Source organism: Triplophysa rosa, linkage group LG17 (genome assembly GCF_024868665.1).
Source record: "Triplophysa rosa linkage group LG17, Trosa_1v2, whole genome shotgun sequence".
NCBI classification, from domain to species: Eukaryota; Metazoa; Chordata; class Actinopteri; order Cypriniformes; family Nemacheilidae; genus Triplophysa; species Triplophysa rosa.
In genome coordinates, this window is record NC_079906.1 from 2588603 (window position 1) to 2611555 (window position 22953).

The window sequence follows — 22953 nt, forward strand, 5'->3', positions numbered from 1 at the left end:
ACGTTTCTCCCATTCCTATAAACTGCATGTGGTCACTTCCTGTATGACTTGGCGAAAAACGGGGATAACTTCCGGTTTTGTGCCATGTTTGTAGTCCTTTGTAGTTTTCTTGTTTATTCGATTCCCCAGGCGTTTATAATCAATTATATGATTCAACAACCTCGTTGATCTCTTAGTACACTCTATTAGTCATACATATGTTAGCAGCAACTCACAGAAGACAAAATTATGCCCCAAAAATGGTTGTCCACCAACTTAATACACGTGGTCCATTACTATAAACCTCAGGTGCACGGGCAATGCAAACAGACTAGAAAATGGATCGGTCCTTATTAACAAAAAAATATTGATTTGTATCTTTCAAAAAGCACATTATTCAATGAGAACACTTTATTGTATGCACATATGTTGGTATTGACTCATTCGATGCTCATTTTGACTATTAAGATAGCATTTTATATGGTCAAGGCCTCATTTTCAATCGTCATCCATTGAAATGAATGGGTTGCAAAGTGATACATAAAAAATGATATAAAATACTTTTTAGGCACCCACGCGTTTGCCCTTTCACTATGTCGCTTGTAGGATTGTGGCGCAAGTGCCTGTGAGATTTGGGGTCTCTCGGACCCCCGGCGGCCTTTGCGGAAAAGGTCTTTGCGTGCCATACATTTTCATGGAACCCCTTCCCATATTGAACCTTTTGACCCCTAAACAAAGCCGTAAAGTCACCCGACTTTTCGGCGCGACCGGCGGGCAATAGACGATCGCGTGCGTCTCGGTTTCGGGGCGGTCGGCCCAGCGGGGGTCTTGTCCACGACACCCGTATGGAAGAACCATTCACATAAACTGCACGAGGAATTTTCTAGAAAGGTCCGAGGGGCCCCATATTCCAGATTCTGGCCCGTCGGGTGGCCCCCGACGACTTACCCAGAGCACATCGCTCTAGAGGAAAAGGGAATGTTTTTTGCACCCAATAGCAAGATGAATCACACAGCCTTCTCTCTCACATACCCCTCGACAGCATTGTGAAGGTTTAGTGTTGGGCGATGGGGAATTTTTCAGGAAAGGTCTAAGAAGTTTGGACATTTGGGGGATAAATCGGGGGCTTCTAGACAAAAATAATCTAGAATATCGAGACCCTTCGGCCTATCGTTTCCCTACGGAAGGGCTTCCACCTACCATCTAAGCCAATGCGTTTTCATTAACTGCTTCGTGGAAGGCTCTCCCTAATTTGACCTTTTGACCCCTAAACAAAGCCGCAAAGTCACCCGACTTTTCCGCACGACTGGCGGGCAATAGACGATCGCGTGCGACCCGGTTTCGGGGCGGTCGGCCCAACGGGGGTCTTGTCCACGACACCCTTATGGAAGAACCATTCACATAAACTGCACGAGGAATTTTTTAGAAAGGTCCGAGGGGCCCCATATTCTAGACTCTGGCCCGTCGGGTGGCTCCCGACGACATACCTAGAGCACATCGCTCTAGAGGAAAAGGGAATGTTTTTTGCACCCAATCACAAGATGAATAACACAGTCTTCTCTTTCACATATACCTCAACAGCATCATGAAGGTTTAGTGTTGGGGGAGATAGATTTTTCAGGAAGGGTCTAAGAACTTTGGACATTTGGGCGATAAATCGGGGGCTTCGAGACAAAAATAATCTAGAATATCGAGACCCTTTGGCCTATCGTTTCCCTACGGAAGGGCTTCCACCTACCATCTAAGTCCATGCGTTTTCATTAACCGCTTCGTGGAAGGCTCTCCCTAATTTGACCTTTTGACCCCTAAACAAAGCCGTAAAGTCACCCGACTTTTCCGCACGATCGGTTAATGACGGATGGTTGCTCGTGACCCGGTTTCGGATCGGTTGACCCTGTCGGGGCCACGTCCACGAAACTGAAATGGAAAAGCCATTCAAATAAGCTATACAAGGAATTTTCCAGAAAGGTCCGAGGGGCCCCATATTCTAGATTCTGGCCCGTCGGGTGGCCCCCGACGACATACCGAGAGCACATCGCTCTAGAGGAAAAGGGAATGTTTTTTTGGACCCAATCACAAGATGAATCAAACAGCCTTCTCTCTCATATACCCCTCAACAGCATCATGAAAGTTTAGTGTTGGGGGAGATAGATTTTTCAGGAAAGGTCTAAGAACTTTGGACATTTGGGGGATACATCGGGGGCTTCTAGACAAAAATAATCTAGAATATCGAGACCCTTTGGCCTATCGTTTCCCTACGGAAGGGCTTCCACCTACCATCTAAGCCAATGCGTTTTCATTAACCGCTTCATGGAAGGCTCTCCCTAATTTGACCTTTTGACCCCTAAACAAAGCCGTAAAGTCACCTGACTTTTCCGCACGACTGGCGGGCAATAGACGATCGCGTGCGTCCCGGTTTCGGGGCGGTCGGCCCAGCGGGGGTCTTGTCCACGACACCCATATGGAAGTACCATTCACGTAAACTGCACGAGGAATTTTCCAGAAAGGTCCGAGGGGCCCCATATTCTAGATTCTGGCCCGTAGGGTGGCTCCCGACGACATACCGAGAGCACATCGCTCCAGAGGAAGAGGGAATGTTTTTTGCACCCAATCACAAGATCAATCACACAGTCTTCTCTCTCACATACCCCTCAACAGCATCATGAAGGTTTAGTGTTGGGGGATGGGGAATTTTTCAGGAAAGGGCTAAGAACTTTGGACATTTGGGGGATAAATCGGGGGTTTCTAGACAAAAATAATCTAAAATGTCCAGACCCCTCGGCCTATCGTTTCCCTATGGAAGGGCTTCCACCTACCATCTAAGCCCATGCATTTTTGATAGGGGGTTTGTGAACAGGCCACCCTAATTTGACATTCGAGGACAAACTGAGCATTCCACCAGTTGTTGCTAACATATGTGTGTCTAATGAAGTGCATTCGCTGAATAATGTGGTCGTTGATGCATTTAAATGAATATAAAGGCACAGTTTTGCTAATAAGTGGGTTGTCCACCAACTTGATACACGTGGCCCATACGTATAAATTGGTCGAGGAACTTTCCCACAAGGCCGCCGGAGGGTCCGACGGTCCCGAAACCTCACGGGCACTTGCGTCGCGGTCCCCCGAGCGACATACCGAAAGGGCAAAATCCTGGGTCCTCCACAAGTATTTTATATCCTTTTTAATGTATCGCTTTCCCAGCCCATTCATTTCAATGGAAGACGCTTAGAGACGAGGCCTGATTTTAGCTGTGTAGTCATCCACTTTTAAACCCTTCAGGAAGGAGCCACGGACCCCAAACTGCAGGGCCTGATTCGGGGGTCCGTGGCGGTGGTCACTGCAAAGGCTCGATGCCCTCCGACCTTAGGAACCTTGTTATCTGAGCCTTTGTTTACACCCTGAGCTTCGACAAATAAGATGTCAGATTTTAGGCCAAAATGAACACATAACGAGCTGTCGGCGACGTACGTGTTTCTAAAAGAGTGTTCTGACTTAACCGTGTTGTTTTTGACACTTAGAAATGATCATATGTTATAAAAAACAATTATTTCCACCAATGGACCATACATATAAACCGCAAGTGGACAGGCAATGCAAACTTACTAGAAAATGGATCGAGTGGCCATGCCTGTCCACGTGCAGCCTAAGGTAAGGGCCACGCGTATTCGCCTCGTGGACGTGGCAAGGATCGACCATTTAAAACGTGTAAATTTTATTTTTTTGTTTCGAAAACCACACGGATCGACTGGCACGCGCCCTCAGACAAACATACGTCGTGCCCGAGTGACAAAACGCAGTTTCCGGTACACGTAGTAGGGAAGCGGTCAAAACGTGGTTTGGTGGTATGGGGGCGTGGCCACTGAAGGCCCTGCGGGGTCGAAGGTCAAATTGCCACCCATAGTTGATCAGTGGACAAATAGTGGGTTGGTGGACCCTGGCACCCGTGGGTAGTACCCTGGTAGTCATCCCCATGAAAATAAATGAATCAAGGATCCGTAGGGGGATAGAGGACAAGTGGGTAAGCCGATCAACATAGGATAAACCTTAGGTGTACACATATGATGTTCGTGGAAAGGGGGCTAGGGGGGATTCGAGGGGTGCCATGGCACAAGGGCACCCCCAGAGGCGTCCTCACACCCCCTGTACGGGGGCAGCATTCGAGGAAAGTGTCTAACCACAGGGTTAGCTGAAATCACCCACTTCCCCTTTAGATATGCGCTGCGGGGCCGGCTTTTCCACACTACGATCCGTCGCAACACTATTCGTCAAATGGCAGTTTATTTGAATGGGCTTTTTTCCACGAACCCACTATTTGTGCTTCCTCAGGGGAATCGGCCAGGGGGGAGTTGTTGTCAGGCGCACCAGCTCTGAGAACCAAGTCCGGTTGGGCCAATAGGGCGCAACTAGTAGCACTTGATGCTCCTCTTCCCTGACCTTGCACAGGGTCTGTGCAATGAGGCTCACTGGGGGGAAGGCGTACTTCCTCTTGTCCCGCGGCCATCTGTGCGCAAGGGCATCCGTACCGAGGGGACCGTCGGATAGGGAGTACCAAAGCGGACAATGCGTGGAGTCCGGGGAGGCAAACAGGTCCACCTGCGCCTGGCCAAACTGCTCCCATATGAGCTGAACCGCGTGAGGGTGGAGTCGCCACTCTCCGCGAGGTGACCACTGACAAGAGAGCCAGTCTGCTGTCTGGTTCAGGACGCCTGGGATGTGTATGGCCCGCAGGGAGCTGATCACCTGCTGACTCCACAGGAGGAGGCGTCGGGCGAGTCGTGTTAGCTGCCGTGAACGAACGCCACCCTGGTGGTTGATATACGCCACGGCAGCTGTGCTGTCCGACCGGACCAGCACGTGCCTGCCCTGCACGAGAGGTAGTAGCCTCCTCAATGCAAGTAGCACAACCAACAACTCTAGGCAGTTGAAATGCCAATGCAGGCGGGGGCCCGTCGACCGCCCCGACACTGCTTGCCCGTTGCACATGGCACCCCAACCCCAAGGAGGTCATGGAGACCAGGGGGTTAGGGTGTGTCGGCAGAAAAGCGTGTGACCATACTCCTGCTGCCGGTGTGCCACGCTTTCCAAGGAACTTGACTCTGTAGCCAGTGTTGGAGCGGTCGTATGTGCATCGACCTGAGGGGGACCACCCCCGCCGAGGATGCCATGTATCCCAGGAGCCTCTGAAATTGTTTCAGGGGGACCACTGACTGTCTGAAAGCTTCAGGCAGTTCAACACTGATCGGGCACGCTCTGTAGTCAGTCGCATTGCCTCTGGGAGGCCACGTGGGGCGGGCTTCCTCGTCCCGGGTCTCGCGCCCCCAGTGGGGGGTGAGCGGGGCCGCTCATGAGGACAGAGTCGAGTTCCCTACCGAGAAAGAGGATGCTCTGCACCGGGGAGAGCTTGCTCTTCTCAGTTGACCTGTAGCCCCACCGATCTAGGTGCCGGAGCACCAGGTCCCTGTGTGTACACAACAGATCTCGAGAGTGCGCCAAACTGAGCCAGTTGTCGAGATAGTTTAGTACCCGCACACCTCATTCCCTGAGGGGAAGGAGGGCGGCTTCCACGACCTTCGTAAAGACTCGTGGAGACAGGGACAGACCGAAGGGGAGGACCCTGTACTGATATGCCCGTCCCTTGAACACGAACCATCGGAACGGCCGATGTCGAGGGAGGATTGAGACATGAAGTACGCGTCCTTCAGGTCGATTGCCATGAACCAGTCCTGACACCTGACGGACGTCAGGATGCGCTTCTGCGTGATCAACCTGAAAGGCAGCTATTATGTAGGTGCCTGTTCAGAACACACAGACCGAAGATAGGGCGCAACCCCTTGCCTTTCTTGGGGACAATGAAGTACAGGCTGTAAGACCCGTTGAACATCTCGGCTGGTGAGACGGGCTCGATCACTCCCTTCACCAGAAAGGTGGCGACCTCGGCCCGAAGTACGGGAACATCCTAGCGTCTGACTGAGGTATATCGGATGCCCTGAAACTTGGCGGGCGTGAGGCGACTGGATCACGTAGCCGAGACGGATCATGTTCCCTAGCCAGCCTGACAGTCTGGGAGGCCGGACAGGCTCCCAGAAAGAGACGGGGACTAAAGGTACGATCTTTTTCATCGTACCCCCGGGGGGTGGTTTGATGGCTAGCAGTACGGATTCCTTGCCGGGGGAGGTTCCCACAGGGCGGAGATCGGCTCTGCTGTTTTTCCTGCCTGGCGACTGCGCAGCTCAATGCACTGTCTGACTGAGAGTGCTGAGGGCTGGTGTTTATACTCGACATTGCGTCATGGCAAAGCGCAATGTCGAGTATAAACACCAGCCCTCAGCACTCTCAGTCAGACAGTGCATTGAGCTGGTGTTTATACTCGACATTGCGCTTCGCCATGACGCAACGTCGAGTTTGCCGTTCACCATCGTGCAGAGGGTGGGAGCGGCTGTGATAACCCAGAGAGAGAGGAAACTCTCCTTTTTTGAGAGTAAGTGGGCGCTAGCCCCCCGGAGGGGGCCAGCAGATGGAGAGACGGGGCAGGATCCGTCCCTATCCGACTTCCCAGCGATGTGGCTGGGGTCGGGCCCAATGGTAGCCTCGATCCCCCTGAAGTCTACCCATGAGGGCCGCCTTCACCGCGGCTGCTGATGGGGCGATGGTCTCCTCTTCGCTGTCTCCTCCAGGGGGGGCCGCCTGAGTGGGGGCTCCAGAGCTGGAGGGCGTCGAAGAGGACCAGGGCTGCTGGGAAGCAGACAGTGCACGGGACTCGACGGCCGAGGCGGCCGAGTCGAGGCACGGAGGACTGCTTTTTTACTGTCGAGAACCCTCCGGGGGAGGCCGCGTGCGGGTCTCGCGCCCCCCAACGGGTGGGGGTAAGCGGGGCCGCTGCGGCTCGTCAGTAACACCAACCAGCCCCCCCTTGCGAGACGGGTGCGTTGAGAAAGCGGACCTTCTCGGCGTTACTCCTCTGCGCAAGGATCGGCCAGAGGAGTTTCTCATGGACCACAAGTGTGGACATCGTCCGACCCAGGGCCCGCGTGGTCACCTTGGTCGCCCGTAGAGCGAGGTCGGTGGCGGCGCGGAGTTCCTGCATAAGCGCTGGGTCGGTGTTACCCTCGTGGAGCTCTCTCAACGCCCTGGCCTGGCAGGAGCCATAGCGTGGAGAGAGGAGGCAGCTTGGTCCGCCGCAATGTAAGCTCTCGACACCAGAGATGCCGAGACACCACATGCTTTGGACGGGAGTCTAGGTCGAGCCCCCCCCAAGGTGGCCGCCGCCTACGGGCACGAGTGCACAGCGGTGGCATACTCCACCTGGGGGACAACGACGTATCCTCCAGCTGTCTCAACCTCGAGGGAAGAGAGGGTGACGGAACTTTGTTTGACGTGAAAGGTGCCGGAAAGGGGCGTTCCAGGTCTTACTAAGTTCCTCATGCACTTCCGGTAAACACGGCACTGGGGGCACCCGAGGCACCATGTAGCCAGCCGCGAGCGCCGGGAAAGGCAGTGCGGGCACTGCAACCCAACACTCACGGCGGCCCGGGAAAGCATGGCTGACATTTCGACGTCCGCTTCTTCCTGGGCTCGACCCCCCGAGGGAGGGAGCCCGTAGAATCGTCGGAGTTGGATGGCAGTACGTCACCCCCCGATGCTGCAAGAGACTTCTCATCATCACGCATCGTGTCCGAATACGTGATTGAGGAATAAGACGGCGGACCGTCTCCTGGGGAACGGTCAGACAAGCGAGATGAGGTGCGAACGGTCCGTGAGCCAGTGGCTGGCGGTTTATCGCTCACAGTAATCCTCATATCACCCTCGCTGCTTTCCGTAGCGGATGTCAGGGCCGTAGTCCTGCCGCCACGGAACGGGGAGCAAATGAGGTGGTGGCTGAGTCCTGTGGGAACACAGCCACCCGTGATGCAACGTCTGAATCATCACCACCCGCAGTGCGGGCAGGACGTATCCACAACGTCTGCTCCAGCGTACTGGAAGCAGGCATCGTGTCCGTCCCCCTCCTCGATGAGTGTGTTACACCCATGAGAACAGCGGGACATGCCACGCTGGAGAAATTTGCTCTTTTAGAAAGGAAATTTGCTCGAACACCTCTGGAACTGCCGAGACGCCCAGGGGAGAGTCACTGCAGGAAGGGACCGTCCGCTGTCCTCGTCGTAGATTCCAGCAGAAAAATGATCACCAAAGATCGTAGAGAAGCTCATCAGATGCATAGGCTCTGAAGAACAAAAGGTGAATGAATGAGCACGCCGGCTTCCCTCTTATAGCCGGACATCCGGGGAGGAGCCCCGCATGCAAATTTCATTCGCCAATTTTCATTGGCCTTTTCTAAATACTCAGAAGATGATAGGTTCTCAAGACAAACCCCATTCTGTCGGTTCGACACAACATCGAGAGACCGACAGAAAGGGAACCGATACACTCCTGTCACCTGCGAAAAACAAAATGGCGCGCCGTTGGTGGAAATGAGCAGATTAAGGGGCGGTGCTATTACAATGAGATCCCTCACCTACATCATGCAGGTAGCATAATCTGAAGCGCTGATTTTTTCACATGCTTTCAGAGAACGGCGTAACAAACCAAAGTTACTGTGTTGTACTTTTTCACATTTTAGTTAGTAGATGAACCGGGGAACCGATTATAGCACCTAAACAAAAAGTTGTATTTTCGTGAAATCTCCCCTTTAAACATTTCAACGCTGACACGCTCTTTACAAACGTGCAAGAGGAGCCCTTTGTCTGGATAGCCCGGCCGCGGAAACACAGACGGAAAAGGCAATCTCATCAGACTCAGACGTCGAGTAAACCGACCCCCGCTACCTAGTATTTTACTGGCAAACGTTCAGTCTCAGGATAACAAACTTTGCGAACTGAGTGCGTGGATCTCTTTTCACCGAGAGACTGCTGCATTATCTGTCTTACTGAAACCTGGCTAACTGCGGGAATTCCAGATACGGCCATCAAACTCACAGGGTTCTCCATGCACCGAGCGGTCTGAGCGAAAGACCTCTCGGGGAAAAGTAGAGGAGGTGGTGTATGTTTTATGATCAACAAATCATGGTGCGATCAAAGGAACGTACATGCTATCAAGTCTTTCTGCTCCCCTGATCTGTAATTTCTCATGCTTTTGTGTCGACCATTCTGGCTACCGAGGGAATTCACAGCGGTCATTATCACAGCTGTGTATATCCCCCCACAAGCTGACACAGACCAGGCTCTCCAGGAACTGTACGGGAGTATAAGCAAACAGGAAATCACGCACCCAGAAGCTGCGTTCATTGTTAATGGAGACTTTAACAAAGCCAACATCAAATCTGTAGCACCGAAATACCACCAGCATATCAGTGTCAACACAAGAGGAGAACGAGTGCTGGACCATTGCTACTCTCCCTTCCGTGATGGCTAAAAATCCCTCCCCCGCCCACCTTACAGGCAGACACTGAAGCAGGAAGCACCCGCACTTGAGATGATCCAGTGCTGGTCGGACCAATCAGACTCCATGCTTCAAGACTGTTTTGATCGCACGCGGACTGGGAGATGTTTCGGTCCACCTCCGATGATGACATCGAGGCTTACGCTGATAGTGTCATGGGTTTCATCAGGAAGTTCATAGAGGATGTTGTGCCGACCAAAACAATACGGATTTTCCCAAACCAGAAACCATGGTTAAACAGCGATGTTCGCGCGGCACTTATTACACCGACCTTTCAGTGTCATTTCAGGAAACGCGGATGAGTATAAGCAAGCCAGCTATGCCCTCCGCAAAACTACCAAAGCAGCCAAACGTCATTACAGAAAAAAGATCGAGGATCAGTTTAACACCACTGATTTGAGAAGTATGTGGCAAGGACTGAACATCACCACAGGCTTCAAATGGAATAAAACCTCTGCTCTGAACACCGCTGCCTCACTCCCGGACGAGCTAAACACCCTTTATGCTCGTTTCGAGGAAAGTAACACCGCCAGTGTAGTGAAAACCCTAGTATATCTTAGTAAATGTAGTAAATCTTATTTATCCGACCGTTTTCAATTTGCAGCAATAAACAATGAGGTGTCACGCAAATCACAAGTCCAGTACGATGTACCACAGGGCAAAAAACTGGATGAGTAACAACTTGTTATTACTGAACTCGGACAAAACAGAAGTGTTACTTATTGGACCGAAAACTGCTATACGTAACAACCAAGAATACTGCTTAACTATTGACGGATGTTCCATAAAACCCTCATCGTTAGCAAAGAATCTTGGCATTCTATTCGATAGTAATCTTTCATTTGAGAGCCACATCACCAACACCTGTAAAATTGCGTTTTTCCTTCTTAGGAATATATCTAAACTACGTCATATGCTGTCAATGTCAGATGCAGAGAAGTTCATTCATGCATCCATGACAATCAAGACTAGATTACTGTAATGCACTGTTAGGTGGATCCCTGCAGGCTTATTACAAAAACTCCAACTGGTCCAAAACGCGGCAGCTCGAGTTCTTATACGTACAAAAATGTATGAACATATTAGCCTGGTTCTGTTAACCTTGCACTGGTTACCTACAAAGCATCGCATTAACTTTAAAATCTTGCTTATTACCTATAAAGCCCTACATGGTTTAGCTCCTCAGTACTTGAGTGAACTCCCACTTGTATTACAGTTTTAGGCTTAGGGTTTAGGCTGCATTAGTTAGATCATCCGGAACCAGGAACACAACTGATGTACTTGTTGCATCAACGAGTGCAGAACAGTACTCTACTCTCAGCCAGTCTTGTCTCATTGTTCCAAGGTTACAACAGCGAGTAGGATGCAGTTCACGGCCAGACCTGATGGTAGAGCAGAGAATGGAAAGCGGCGACCTGACAAGAGCTGAGATGATAGAGCTGGATAAAGAAGGACGTGTCACTTGACACGTCTTCACCACAAAATTTCAAATGCTATTAGATTATTAATGATAATCTTAAAACTATAATTTACCTTATTAGTAAGTTTATTTATTTTTATTTAGCCTTGTTGTGCAAGTTCTGTCGAGCTTGTGCAGAGGCAGCAGCTTTTGCCAGAGGGGAACTGGAATCCCCTGGTTGGGCCTGGGTTCTCCTGAGGTTTTTTTTCTCGCTTAGAGTTTTGGGTTCCTCGCCACCGTTTGCATACTGTTTTATGCACTATTTGCCTGGCCGGGGGGGCTGCTTTAGAATTTTTAAGTTTTACTTAATTAATATTGCATATAGGAATTTATAGTCTGTTATATTTGACCTGTGATTCTTTCTCCTTTATCTTAAATGTGTGCTCTCACTGTGCGTGCGTGTCTATGTGTGTGCGTGCGTGTCTGTGTGTGTGTGTACTTGCCTGTGTGTGTGTGTGTGTGTGTGTGTGTGTGTGTGTGTGTGTGTGTGTGTGTGTGTGTGTGTGTGTGTGTGTGTGTGTGTGTNNNGTGTGTGTGTGTGTGTGTGTGTGTGTGTGTGTGTGTGTGTGTGTGTGTGTGTGTGTGTGTGTCTCTGTGTCTATGTCTATGTGTGTTAGGACGTGTGCATATTGTGTGTGTGGAGTGTTTTGTATGTGGGTATGTCTGTGTTTTCATCTTTTTCTTGTTTTTACAGGTACAGCTTTAATTGTTTTTCTTATAGTCAATATGTCTCATGTACAGCTGCTTTGTAATAATGAAAATTGTAAAAAGCTCTATATAAATAAAGTTGAGTTGAGTTGAGTAAATATCACCGCAAATGATTGTTCTTTCACTATTATTTTTACACTATTTTTACCTCAATGTAAAAATGAATGTAGAAATAAATTACTGATATTTTTGTGGTGCAATTATAGTATAATGTTTCTATGTAAATGTTTTTAATTTTTTCTTCATTTATGTGAAGAAAAAATTGTCTGTGGCGGAGGAGATATTTTTCAAAAGAGGATAAGGGTTTAAAATGCTGCTAATCTTGCATTTCAGGCTGCTTAAATCAAGCACACGCAGTTTTCTGTTTGCTTCATTTATTTATTTTTTCTCTTTCAGATCTGTCGGAGGCAAGAACCAACGGTCTTCAGCCCTCACAAACCTGCCTGGAGACTGCCACACAAAGCCAGGCTACCTCGAGCTGTTACCCAGTGGGCGTCTGTCACATATACCCAAGCACAAATAAAAATACATTAAAGCATGCATGTTGTCTGTTTTCATTAGAATGCCTATTTGTCAAACAAAGAAATTTTCACCTTGCAAATAGATACTTAACCATTGCTTATAGGCCTAATTATATTGATCATTGTAGTTTTTAATGTTTTATCTTTGTATTTTAATTGTCGTAAATTATCTTAGAAGTAGGCTAGCCTAAAATCTCATCAGTTTTTTACACGAAAGCACCCGTTAACCTTGAAATTTCAAACAATTAAATGTTCATATAATTAAGCTAGAAAAGAAATAGGCCTACTTTATAAATCGCTTTGGAATCTATTTTTACATTTGATACACTAATAAAATAGCAAAAAAAATGTAATATTTCTATTTGTCATTATTGCTTTTCAGTTAACAAAGGGTAAAGCGTACACTGACCTTCACCTTATCTCACAACTTGCGTGCAAGAGCTGAGACCATTTTAGCTACCGCTCACGTCCATATTGATAAATGCCAAGTTTTGCGTGGAAGCAAACGTAGGCACAGTTTTCTGGCGATCATTTGATAAATGAGGGCCATAATGTCTCTAAAATTATTTCAATGGTAGAACAACTCTTAACTGGATGAATTCTACTCACGCTGCTATCTGAGCAGCCTCATGGCAGCTATAACCACAATCTGTAAATTCTGTGTTCCGGTCGGTACACACAGCCCCGCCCATCCCCTGCCTGTAGAAGAGTGCGAAATGGTTTCCAAACAGAGTTTCTGCATTCGCAGGAATAATCAGTTCAGTCAACAAATTCATGTGTATTGCGCTGCCCACGGTGAAGCTTATACAGCGACAATATTTACGACACTGGCAACAGACAATTGCGCTTATCAACCACATGGGGGAGCCATGAGCAAAAGTTAAATAGTGTGGCTTTAGGTTTATTTAAACAAAGGAAATAAAAGTATTTTATTAACAAATTATATTTTTTATTATACACTTAACATTTTGGGGGAATTCTAATAGAATTATTTAAGTTACCCAGATTTACTTACTTTTTTACTTACATGTACTCAATTTAAACAGCATATTTCATTGATTTTACAGCTTTAATTTTTTTGTGTAAATTGTTTTAGAGTGTAAACTTTTTAGAGTGTATAGAGTTACATTCAAGTCAATTTAAGGCATAAAGAAATTATTATCACAGGAAAAGCCTTCCACCAATCCCCGGTCTCACTCTCAATAATACTGATCACGCGCACCTGAAACTCATTCCCCTTCATCTCTGAAACATTATAAGAGCACACAGCTACCACAGTCACATTGTCTGTGGTCTTAGGATTCAAGACATTTCTGTCCATTCAACTTTACTCATCTGCCATTGGCCATTTCAAGTCTGTTCAATATATGCCTGCTTGGTTCTTACCCATCTTTGTCCTGAGTCTACAACCTGTTAGAGAAAACCAGACCATACCATCATGAGCCAAACAGGTGTGGACCCATTCCAGGAGCTAGTGGATTCCCTTCCCAACCTGGTGCCCTACTCTGGCTCGACGGACAATTGCAACGGTTTTCTTCTGCAATGTTTGCTCACCCTAGAGATGCACACCACATTGTTTTCCAACAGAGAGTGCTAAAATCTCAATTATTCTGTTCCTGTTAACAGGTCGAGCGCTCCAGTGGGCAGACTTGCTGTGGCAGCAGAATGGACCAGTCACTCAATTCCTGGACATGTTTGTTTCTCATTCCTGTGAAGGTTTCAGATGCCCGGTATGAGATTCTTCAGTCGGAAAGCAACTGTACTATCTAAAACAAAGTACGAGCACAATACAGGATTATGCTCTTTGTTTTTGCACTCTAGTGTCTGCTAGCAGATGGAATGAGTGCTCCCTGTTAACAACATACCGGCAAGGACTTGAGCCCTCTCTGCGATTGCATCTCTCCACCGACGAAACCATCAGGCTTGAGTGCTTTATTCAACTCTCCATTCGAGTGGCCACACGGGCTGTGGCTAGAGCTTTGTTCCAAAACCAACTCTTCTCTGTCTGCCAGCCAGAGTCTCCTCTCATATCGCCCAGGGACCAAAAACATCAAGGTGGATGCCTTTTCCTGTCTCCATGCACCTGATTATCATCCCGAAACCCCTGAGCCTATACTTCTGGCGAAGCTGTTTGTCAGTGCCATCCAATGGTCAAGGACATAGCAGCCACCAGTGTCTCTGACTCCGTTCTGCTGGGGTGTCCAGACGGCCATACCTACGTTCCACACACTCAAAGAATTCACTCTACGCACTGGTCACCCAGGGACCAATAAAATCCTCTCACTGCGAAAAGATCACTTCTGATGGTCAGGAATGGCAAACGCCATGGCCAAAACACTGCACCACTTACCTTCAGGGAAACTCCTTCCTCTCCCCGTCCCTGGTCAACCTGGGGGTAGATTTTGTCACCGACTTCCCTGTTTCAGATGGTAACTGAATGACAGATTCTCCCAGGCTTGCCGCCTGGTTCCCCTGAAGGGACTTCCCACAGCCATAAAAACCACAGAGGTACCCTTTAATCATGTCTTCCGTAACTTTAGTATACCTGAAGATATTGTATCTGACAGATTGTTCATATCTCAGGAGTGGAGGTATTTCTTTTCGCTCCTAGGTGTGACTGTGCCTATCTTTTGGCTACCACCCCCAAAGCAATGGCCGAGAGGAAGATCCAAGAGATAGGCCATTCCCTCTGTACCTTCTGCCATAGCCATCAGAACTCCTGGAACCAATTCATAGCCTGGGCCGAGTACGCACAGAATTCCCTTCCTCAGCCCTCACTAATTTAATACAATTTCAATGCATACTCCACTATCAGCCACCCATGTTCCCCTGGCCTGAAGATCCTTCCGAGGTTACATCTGTAACCCATTGGTTCTGGGAGAGCAAATGGGGCTGGAACTCAGCTCAACAACTTGTCAAACTGGCAGTTTGATGCCACCAGCCTCATGCGGATGCCAGGACGGCTCCCACTTTCCACCCTAGACAGAAGGAATGGCTCTCCACCCAAGACACCCACCTACAACTCCCGTGCAAGAAACTGAGTAACCGGTTCATTGGTCCCCTCGCTATCATCCATCAAGCAGGTCACGTATAAACTCCAGCTCCCTCCACAATACAAGATCCACCCCACATTCCAGGGTGTCACTCCTCAAACCATATTACTCAACTGTTTCTTCTGTTCCCTCAGATCCTGGTGACGTGCCCACTCTACTAGAAGATGGGACTGTGTACTCCGAAAAGGAGTTCCTGAGTTCCAGGCGCAGTGATGGTCTGCTCGACTACCTAGTCGACTGGGAAGGGTATGGCCCCGAAGAAAGATCATGGGTGCCTAGAAATTACATGCTTCCCCTTCATCACTGAAGCACTATAAGAGTACGCAGCCACCAGTCACATTGTCTGGTCTCCCTTCTGCAATAAGGACTCACTCTGATGCTGAATTACTTTCTTGAATACCAGTACCTACCTCCACAATCTCCTTCGTCTCCCTCGTGTGCTCCTGTGTCTGTCCTGCTCGTGCTCTAGTGCATCTCCATCCGAAACAAGCTCTTGGAATCATCGCTACCCTGCAAAAGACATTCAGTTAGTATCCTCAGTTCACCCATCCAAGTCTGTCCATTGAACTGTACTCCCCTGCCATTGTCCATTTCAAGTCTGTTCAATAAATTTGCCTGTTTGGTTCTTTCCCGTCTGTGTTTTGAGTCTACTTACCATTACAATTAATGCCTCGATGTGAGTTTTAAGTGATAAAATTCTTGAATGAAATGGGACTTTAAAGTAAATTTAAAATGTAGTATATTATAGTAATTACTACACTTGATAATGTACACTGCAGTATTTTGTCAGTGACTTGATAAATCCTTGAGAATACTTTACTTTTTACTATGGTAAGAATCAAAGACACTACAGTATTTAGGAACTTACTACTGTTAAAGGTGCAGTGAACTAGGCGCACAATTTGAACCCGAGCTTTTGTTATATAAGAAGGAATCGTACTCACACAAACATCCTGTAAGTGTCAGACCTGAAAACACCCTTGTTACTGAAATAACAACTGTTATTGACACGAGGCGAAGCGAACGGCAGGTTCTGGAATGCACCTATCATAGATGGGTTGAACACTGCCTCCACAGAAGAATATCAATGCCTACTTCTCAAGCCCTGCCCACTGGTTCGCGCATGACAGTACTGAACACAAGCTGCACGGAATCAGATAGAGCGAGTGTAAGCATCATGCCGTTACAGATCGCAAAATATTGTGCAGTGCCTGGTTGTGGAAGAACACAGTCGCTGCATAACCTTCCTTCGGTTTCCGACAGTAGGAATGCGTGGTTGAAGTTCATTTTTAAAAACGTTCCAGCTCATGTGGGGAGCGTTTGCTCGCTTCATGTCAATGCAGACTCCTTAAACAAGACTTTGCGGAGAGACTAAAATGCAGTGCTGTGCCATCAATATTGGATCCGATAGGAATGGTGCAGCAATCTTATGTAAAACATATCTGTACTATGCGTCACTATTGCTTTGTTAGAGATCGCTTGATATGCCCTGATAGTAATACCTGGGGACCTCTAGTCATTTGTAATAATTGTAATCGGCATCTCTGTGATTTGGCGGGCTCATATATCATTTTTCACGGTTTTATCCACGGTTTGCGAATAATGGAGGCTGTTTTGAAGTGTTTTTATATTATTTCTGGTGCTAGGTCATATCCATATCTGCCAACACTGTCGTTTTGGCTGGGAGTCTACCTTTGTTTGTTTATCATGAAAACCATAACATTTAAGACCCGCGATCGCGGTGATCTTCTGTCCGGTGCACGGTCTTAAATGCTGACATGTACAGTCATATATCATCAGTTCGTAAATTTGAGTAAAATCACTTTACGTAACGTTACGTGTCTAACCAAATTCACAGAAGGGTCCAACTAAGTCAACTACGCAAGCTGCTATCCAATCATAGCAGTGGGCATTTACTTCCAAGTCTTCTATGCGCCCACCCTTAAAAACCGAGCGTTTCTCCAGCCGGCCTCAAAACCAGGGTAGTAAATAGCCTATTACTTATTGATTTTGATGTTTTCGAATGTAAAAACCACGCAAACGTAATAAGTAGACATCAGACAATAGTATAAAACAATAAAAACGGCCAGTTCACTGCACCTTTAATACTAAAGTATAGTATTTTTTCATGTGGGATACAGTGTCACAGTAAAAAAATCAAAGTAGTTTCAATATAGCTAGCTACTTTTGATAGTAATTTGTAGTGTAGCTAACTACTTTTTCAGATGGGTAGCTAAACTGTAAATTTTAACTAATAAGTAGCTTGTACTTTTAACTTATGAGCAGTTGCAGCTTATCTAACTAGTTTCAGAGGACTTTTCCCAACACTGTATACATTAGGGATCTGCATCTTCATAGTGAGGCCGATGTAATGCGCATCTCAATTTGTAGCAAATGATACGATTCATTACAGATGCATATTAAGCAGGTACCGTTGCGATCCGATTCATATGATGCTGTGCGATCTGATTTGACAACACAATGCAATTCAATGCAATGGAACAAATATGGTGCTATGTAATTCAATATGGTACCCCTGCTGAAAAAAACAATAGAATGTTTTATGGATTTAATGGTTATAATGGGACTTGTATTGGTTGACTTAGAAAATATAATGGTGTCTACTGGTACAGTATGTGATGGATTCAATTGGTGAGATGTTATCTTGCACATTAAATTTTGTAATGGTTAACTGAAGTGCCTCCTAACTTCTAACGCAGGGCAATTTCACAAACAGGTCTTGACGTGGAGGAAGTATTGGAAGCCCTCATTCTCTGTAATGCTAAATTTGTTTACAAAGAAAAGAGGCGACCGCATCGGTTATTGCCTTGGAACAAGCAGAGCTGTTAGCTCACTCGACGTCATGTTAAAGGTAGCAGAGCTACAGCTAAATAATACATCTATACTGCCTTTAAAATCGATCATATTAAGGTCTCAGGAGACAGAGACAGGAGACAGTGTTGTGATGCATCATATTCATATAGCAGCAGTGATGACAGAATGTGCTTGAGAAACAGTTTATTAACATCATCTTTGGTGGGTGTTAACATATCCTTTAATATCACTTGGATACAACAATTACATGGCTGCCAGCATCCAATCAAATTTCAGCAGCTAATAAACTCAAATCTGAATAGCCTACCAATATGAAAATAGGCATACCTTTAGTGTGGCTTGGGAGACTGACGTGGAAGTCGGGAAATTGTTAAATGAAGTTTTTGTTTTTGTTTTATTGTGCACAAAAAGTATTCTCGTTGCTTCTCAAAAGTAAGGTCTAACCTTTGGAGTTACAAGGACTATTTTAACGATGTGTTTACTAAACTTCTGCACTTTATTGTGATCAAATTTTTTTATCGATTCCAAATAACAAACTTCCTGCACTTTGAATGATGGTTATGTTGAGGAGTCAGAAACCCCTCCGACCTTATCAAAATGATCTTTATTTGTGTACTCACGGACCGTTTGCGCCCCGTCTCGCTTGTCGAAAGGAAAGGAAGCCACTGAGCCGATTCTTCTTTCGAACAGGAGAACACAAATCGGCACATGGAACATCAGGACCATGTATGAAACAGGCAAGACTAAGCAGGTAGCTGCCGAAATGAAGAACAACAACCTGATCTTACTGGGCATCAGTGAAACCAGATGGACGCAAGCTGGACAGAGGTGACTGATGACAGTAGAGCTATTGCTGTACTCCGGACATGAAGAGACCGATGCACCACACACGCAGGGAGTAGGCTTTATGCTATCCAGGCAAGCACAGAGGGCACTGATTGGATGGGAGGTGCACGGCTCCAGAATCATCACAGCATCCTTCAGAACAAAACAGAAGAAGGTTAACCTCAGCGTCATCCAGTGTTATGCTCCAACCAATGACTCTTATGAAGAAGACAAGGACGAGTTTTATAACAGGCTGCAGAAAATCGTGGAAACATTACGAGCCAGAGACATTGTCATCCTTATGGGAGATTTCAACGCCAAGGTTGGATCAAATAACACTAGATACGAAAAAGTTATGGGGATACACGGGCTGGGAGTGCTGAATGACAATGGAGAGAGATTTACGGAATTGTGCGCGATCAACAACCTGATCATAGGAGGTAGCGTCTTTCCTCACAAGCGGATCCACAAAAGCACCTGGGTATCACCGGACGGTGTGACAGAGAACCAGATTGACCACATCTGCATTAGCAAGAAGTTTAGAAGATCCCTTCAGGACGTTAGAGTTAGAAGAGGAGCAGATGTGGGGTCCGACCACCACCTAGTAGTAGCCAGCATGCAGCTGAAGTTAAAAAAGAACTGGATGGTAACAACACCATATAGAGTGAAGTATGATATCAGCCGCCTAAAGACCACCTGTGTCAGGGAAGAGTTTGAACTTCAGTTGAAGAATAAGTTGGAGGTGCTACTTGAGCTGCACGAAGAAAAGGAAAGAAGCAGTATACAGGCCAACTTGCAGATTATAAAAGAGACACTGAGAATAGTCTGTCAAGAAGTGGTCGGAACAAAGAAACATCATCACAAAGAGTGGATTACAGTTGATACCTTGGGTAAAATAGAAGAGAGAAAACAGAAGAAATGCGCAATAAACAACAGCAGGACTAGGGCAGCAAAAACCAAGGCCCAAGTTGAATACGCAGAAGCACATAGGGCAGTTAAGAAGAGAATCAGGAAGGACAAGAAAGACTACATATATGGACTGGCAGATGAGGCAGAGCAGGCAGCACAAAACGGCAACATGAAACAGCTGTACGACACGACAAAGAAACTGTCTGGGAAGAATAGCAAGCCAGAACGACCTGTCAAGGACAAGGAGGGAAAGACCATCACAGGAATAGCTCTGCAGATGAATAGATGGGCTGAATACTTTTAGGAGCTCCTGAACAGACCAGCACCATCAAATACACCGGACATCAACCCAGCCGACGAAGATCTCCCCATCAGCTGTGACAAACCGACCAGAGAAGAGATCAGTAAAGCCATCACAGTGCTGAAGAACTGGAAGGCTGCTTGACCTGATGACATACCAGCAGAGGCACTGAAAGCAGACCTGAACTCTTCAGTGGAAATGCTGTACCCACTCTTCGATAAGATTTGGGAGAAGGAAGAGGTACCGACTGATTGGAAGGAAGGTTATCTAATTAAGCTTCCAAAGAAAGGTGACCTCAGCAACTGTAACAACTACAGAGGTGTCACACTCCTGTCAGTGCCAGGCAAGGTCTTCAATCGGATCCTCTTAGAGCGGATGAAGGATGCCGTCGATCCACAACTACGAGAGGAGCAAGCTGGATTCCGGCAGAATCGATCATGCACAGACCAGATTGCAACGCTGCGCATTATACTCGAGCAGTCCTTGGAGTGGAACGCATCATTGTACATCAACTTCGTCGACTACGAGAAGGCTTTTGATAGTGTGGATCGAGAGGTTCTATGGAAGCTCCTTCTGCACTATGGCATCCCATCCAAGATGTTAAACCTGATCAAGAGCTCATACGAAGGCATGACCTGCCGAGTGATCTACGCAGGACAGCTCACCACCAGCTTCCGGGTGAACACTGGAGTCCGACAGGGATGCTTGTTATCCCCGCTCCTTTTCCTCTTCGCCATCGACTGGATCATGAAAACTTCTACCAGCGAACGCAGGAATGGGATTCAGTGGACCTTGTGGAGTCAACTTGATGACCTAGACTTCGCCGACGACCTCGCACTCCTCTCCCACAGTCAGCAGCAGATGCAAGAGAAGATCAGTGTGGTGGCTGCCACATCAGCACAGATTGGACTCATCATCCACAAAGAGAAGACTAAGATCCTTAAGACCAACGTCAGCAACACCAACCCAATCACACTGGATGGATGTCCCCTGGAGGAAGTGCAGTCCTTCACCTACCTGGGCAGCATCATCGACCAGCAACGGGGAACAGATGCAGATGTCAAAGCAAGAATTGGTAAAGCAAGAGTCACCTTCATCCAGCTCAAGAACATCTGGGCTTCCAGAGAGCTGACCTTGACCACCAAGACCCGGCTGTTCAACTCTAACGTGAAGTCAGTACTGCTGTACGGGGCTGAAACCTGGAGGACAACCAAAGTAACCAACAGAAAAATCCAGACATTCATCAACAGCTGTCTCAGAAGGATCCTCCACATTCGCTGGCTTTACACTATCAGTAACACCAACTTATGGGAAAGGACCGGCCAACTTCCCGTAGAGGCAGAAATCTGGAAGAGAAGATGGGGTTGGATAGGGCACACGCTTCGCAAACCACCAACAAACATCACCAGGCAGGCTCTCAGGTGGAATCCTCAAGGCAAGCGGAAGCGAGGACGTCCAAGAATCACATGGCGATACGACCTCGAAGCAGATGCTAAAAGGATGGGCTACACCTGGAACCAACTAGAAAGAATGGCCCAGGACAGAAACCTCTGGAGATCTATCTTTGGTGGCCCATACCCCGAGAGGGGTGGAGGGCTTTAGTAGCAGTAGTAGTAGGAGATGGTTCCGTCTTGTTCCTCAGCCACGTATTCAGAAACGGATGAAGATGAGAGGTCGAAGGCAGCATCGAAGGGCGACCCAGTGGGGTCCGACCCTGTCAATTCCGTTGAGCTCCCTCCCTCGGGAGGTCGAGCCCAGGAAGAGGCGGACGTCGAGATCTCAGCCATGCTCTCCCGGGCTGCCGCGAGCATTGGGCGGCAGTGCACTGCACCGACTTCCCCAGCACTCGCGGGTGGACACTTGGTGCCTTGGATCTGAGCGCGACTCCAAGCTGCGCTCGGCCCGGGTACCATTTTTTCACGGAAGTGCATGAGGAAGCTTAGTAAGACCTGGAACGCCCCCCTCTCGGCGTGTTCCCGTCAAACTAGCTTCGTCGTCCTTACTTCCCTCGAGGGGGGGGGGCAGCTAGGGGCTACATCGACGTGCCCCAGGTGGAGCGTGCAGTCGCGATGCTTTATGCCCGTAGATGGCGGCCACTTGGGGAGGACGACTCTGCCTCCCACCCAAGGTGGGTAAGCTTTCAGCATCTCTGGTGTCGAGGGCTTACACTGCCATGGGCCAAGCTGCCTCCACTCTGCATGCCATGGCCATCCTGCAGGCCGAGTTACTCTGTGCCACCAACAACCTCGCCCTACGGGTGACCAAGGTGACAGCGTGGGCCCTGGGTTGGACGATGTCCACACTAGTGGCCCAGGAGAGACACCTCCGGCTCAACCTTGTGCAGATGTGTGACGCTGAGAAAGTTTGCTTTCTCGACGCGTCAACTCGCAAGGGGGACTGTTTGGTGATACTGTTGAGAGTTCTCGGCAGTGAAGAAGCAGACCTACCCCCGACCGGGGGATTGCCCGCCGCGACCGGCCGCCCTTCGCCCATCGAGGTCCCGTGCGGCGTCTGCTCCCCAGCAGCCCCGGCCCTCTTCGACGCCGAATATGGAACCCCCTACCCAGGCGGCCCCCCGGGAGAAGATGTCAAGGAGACCACCGTCCCGTCACCAGCCGCCGCAGAGCAGCCCTGATGGGACAAGCCCAGGGAGATCGAGACCACATCGGGCCCGACCCCAGCCATTCCATCGCTGGTCTGTCGGTCTGGGACGGTTCCTGCCCTCTCCCAGCACCTGCTGCGCCCATATTTTGGGAGTTCTCTCTCCCTCAGGGTTTTTCCTCAGCTGCTCTCACCCTCCATAGGACGGTGTTCGGCAACTCGATATTGCTAGCCATCGAACCACCCCCCGGGGGATTGATGAAGCAGATCGGACTGGACGCCGGCTGGACCACCGGACTGGACACCGGCTGGACTGGACTGGATTCTGGC